Consider the following 4,306-nt stretch of genomic DNA (forward strand, 5'->3'; position numbering starts at 1 on the left):
CACACACACACACACACACACACACAATGCCTCCCAAAGCCACAAAAGCAAAAGTGAAAACAAACAGGATAGATCAAGGGTTTGTGTCCCAATCATACAATACTACTGAAGCTATAGTTTGAAACTACTTAATTCCTACTATAGGGAGCTAGTTAGTTTCTCCTCACTTGTACATCCTACTTGCGTCAACCTTGTTTCCTGTTTCTAAGAACTAAGTGTGAACCTTTCCTTCCTAGAGGGAAGGGTTTTTTTTTCCCCTCAGAGAAGGGCTTTGTCCAGGACTCAGTTGATGGGGATAGATAACACTGTTTTAGATAACACTGTTTTATTCTACTATGAAATCAGAAGTGAAAAGCATACTATGTTGTGCCAACTATGCTGTTGTTCTTGGAAAATGGATTGGGAAGTTAGCAGCTCTGCTTCCTTATAATTACAGGCTGAGCAGAAGTGTCAGAGGCAGGTCTCTAGATAAGTGCCGGGCTAAGTTAGCTTCCGGGGGAAGGGACAGTGAGCTGTACAGAAGTTACTGCAGAAGAAGTCCACAGAAACTGAGCCAATGGATTTTTTCTTCCTTATGGACCTTTAAGTGAATCTCATTTCTCTCCAGAAAATTCATGTAATTTTTTTTGGACTTACTAGAAATGCCTGTCCAGTGGGCTCTTTGTTAAGTTCACTAGAATCTATCTTCTCATCTTCCAGGCAATTTAAAGATTCCCACAAAGGCATTTATTAACAAAACACTTGTCAGAAGGACTGGCAATAAGAGGAGTTAGTGATAAGAACCCAGGAATACTGAAATGGGACATGATCTAAATACTGGCCTTTCAGATGTCTAGCTTGTTTCTGAGTCCTCTTATGAACTGGAAGCCAAAGGTGTTCTGGCCCCAGGCTTCTGGACCTGGAATCATTCCAACATTCCTCATTTACCCTGCGGTCTTCCTTACTCTGTGCGCTGAGGAGTCAGGGCTAGTTGACCTCAAGGACCTACCTGCGCTGACTCTGCAGGATTTCACTTTCTTTTGTGATGCAGCTTGCAGCTTATGGCATGCCAAGAAGGAAGGCCAACATCTGGGCCTTGGACTGACTGCAGCAGGAAGCTCTGCCAACGCTCTAGTCAGTTTCCCACTGGATCCTAAGCATTGACTTTGGATATCTTCCCTGTCCCTGCCTTTGCTAACCCTAAATCTTATAGCTATCCCACTCAAGGCACACACCTATGTGGGTTAGGGTTAGGCCGGAATCAGCACAGGTCAAGAGGCTACACCTGGTCATGAATCTCATTTCTCTTGGAAACTCAGCTCCTAAGAGCCAGCATGCTCTTCATCACTGAGCTGGTCCTTTTTTTTTTTTTCCACTTTCTCTCTCAAATCTCAGTTGTTGTAAGAATGTTGAGTGGTTTTGGAATGATTACAAATAAAAACTGCCAGATTTGTGGAGAAGCACTAAGCTCGGCAGCTTCGGCAGAACTCTCATGGCAGAAGAATGTGGAAGGCACTTGAAACTGCTCGTGGCTGCTTGCCTGTTCGGAAGCCCACCGTTTTATGTGGACTCACAGGAACCTTTAGGCAGCCAATGCATGGCACTGACTCTGAGAACTCTGCAACTAGGGAAGGTGGGGCAGCTGCTCTCACCCGCTGTAGGCTGAGGGAGGAGCTCAGTTGGTAGAGTGCTTGCCTAGCTTCCACCAAGACCTGGGTTCAATCCCCAGCACTGGGCATGATGATGCTCACCTGTAATCCTGGTATTTGGGAAGTGGAAGCAAGGAGGGTCCAGAGTTCATGGTCATCCTATTGGATAAAATCAAGTGTAAGAAATTCAATGTTATTCTCAGCTACATAGTGAGGGCACACAACAGTGTGTCTGACAAAGCAACAGATAACACAAATAAGCTTGAAGGCCTTGAGCAAAATGGGAGCCTCAGAAGGCTACTAGGTCAAACTGAGTCTCCTTGTTGGGTCATTTCCTCTAGGATTCCTGGGAGGCCTGAGCCAAATCTTGGGAATAGTCTCTACGCAAGCTACTCACACTGTCAGGACACAGCGGGCTCCTGGGGGCCCACAATCCTTTCCCCAACTCTTCCATAAGAGTCCCCAAGCTCTATCCACTGGCTGTTGGGTGTCTGCATCTGTCTGAGTCAACTACTGGGTGGAGCCTCTCAGAGGACAGTTATTGTAGGCTCCTGTCTGCAAACGTAACAGAGGATCATTAATAATAGTATTAGGGATTGGTGCTTGCCCATGGGATGGATCTCTAATTAGGCTGATTTTTGGTTGTCTATTCCCTCAGCCTCTGCTCCAGCTCCCATCCCTGCATTTCTTGTAGACAGGAAAAATTTTGGGTCGAAAGTTTTGTGGTTGATGTTCTTATCCCTTCACTAGGGTTCCTGCCTGGCTACAGGAGGTGGCCTCTTCAGGTTCCATGTCCCCACTACTATGAGTCTTATCTAAGGTCACCCCCATAGACTCCTGGGAGCTTTTTCCATTCCAGGTCTCTGGCATGTCTTAGAGATGTCTCCCTGCCTCCACCCCGGCCAGCTGCAGATTTCCATTCATTCTCCTGGTCCTCTGGCCCTCTACTTCTCTTATGTCTCTCCATATAGCAGATGTGCAACTTGGTCTTCATGTGGGTCCCAAACAACTGGAACAGGGGCTATCCCTAAAGCTGGTGCCTGTACTTGGGATATGGTCTTTGAGCTGGGCTGCCTTGTCTGGCCTCAATGGGAGATGATGTGCCTAACCCCACAGAGACTTGATGTTGATATGTTGGGGTAAAGTGTGTAAGGGGACTGAGAGAGGGTAGACAACAATAGGGATTTAAAGTGAATAAATAAATGAATAAATAAATAAATAAATAAATACATGAAAGTCTCTGCAAATTAAAGCTTTCATAAGGATTAATTGAGTGGAGGGGACTAGCCCACTCTTGGAGAACATGAGTCTCCTTTTCCTTAGATCTGTGGCTGGTTCAGCTCAGGCTTTGGTTGTTCTGGTCAACACTTGGGAAGCCAAAACTTTCTTCACATTTTGGCCACATATAACATGGCCTGTTATTAGACACTGTTCATTCTGCTCCTGGTGTCCTGCTGGGCTGTAACTGATACTCAGCCCTAAATTGTTGATGGCATTGTGATGAGCACACGCACTGGGAAAGCCTAGATTATGACTAACAGTTGACAGCTGACTTCACTTGGTTTTGAATTATCCCAATGGAGTGACTGTAATGGATGGCCCTCTTACTAGCCTTGCCTCATGCACTAGACCAACGATGGAACAAAAGTGCTTACTAAAGGAGATGCTGGAAGGGATCCAGGACAGCTGCTTTAGCCCCAAATACAGAAGATGGGATCCTAAGTTCCTATTGTCTTCTTAGTCAGAACCAGACCACTTTCGAGGCTTTCAAAAGGCCACTTCAGGAAAGATGAATCAAGAACTGAGGGAAGACAGTCTCATAACAAGTTTCTGCATGTGTCAGGTAGACTCTTGGCTGTGGCCACTTATGAGTTTTCTATAATGCTCCCTTCAAAAGAAACATTGATTCTCAGCACCAAATGTAACTGGAGTGCTGCTGGCTTCTCGGCATCTGCCTTAGTATCATCCTTTTGAAGATGACCTCCTGTCCTTAAGAGTGAAATGCTTGGAAAGGGCAAGGGGCAGACGGCACTGAAATTCTGATGCTTTTCTCTGTGCAGTGGGAGGACTGATTTTGTTTTGCATTTGGGCTGCACAGCCTGGCTGTCTTGGTATAGAGATGTAAGAGTCTACAGTACTGCTTCCTGGAGACAAACATTTCTGAGCACTTCCCACTAATCTGACATAACTCTGGACATGCATATCGATACTCTCTTCATAAACATCTTATTGGTGATGCTGGGTGGAAGAGTGCCAAGTCCTGTGAATGATTCCAGATCAAATGACCTCACTGACTATCAGCCTAAAGGATGTTTTCTAATTAGGAATTCTCAATACTCCCAAAGTATCTCTGATCACTGAAGTGGTCCTGTGAAGGCTGGGGAGTAGAACCTACCTATTGAGGCCTTCCAGTAAGGGGCAAAACCTTTTTTGTATCCATCATATATGTCTTTAGAGTGAAAGTAAAAAGCATTAATCATGTAAAGTGAGAAACCCAAGTCACACTTCTACGCATACGATGGTGAAAGCATAAGGCTGAACTAACAGGTCTAGCAAGATGGCTCAGTGGGCAGAAGCTCTTGCTGTGCAAATCTAACCATCTCAATTTGATCTCTGGGACCCACAGTGAAGGGAGAACACCAACTCTTCGTAGTTGTTCCCTGACTTCCATATGAATG

Source organism: Mastomys coucha, chromosome X (genome assembly GCF_008632895.1).
Source record: "Mastomys coucha isolate ucsf_1 chromosome X, UCSF_Mcou_1, whole genome shotgun sequence".
Lineage (NCBI taxonomy): Eukaryota > Metazoa > Chordata > Mammalia > Rodentia > Muridae > Mastomys > Mastomys coucha.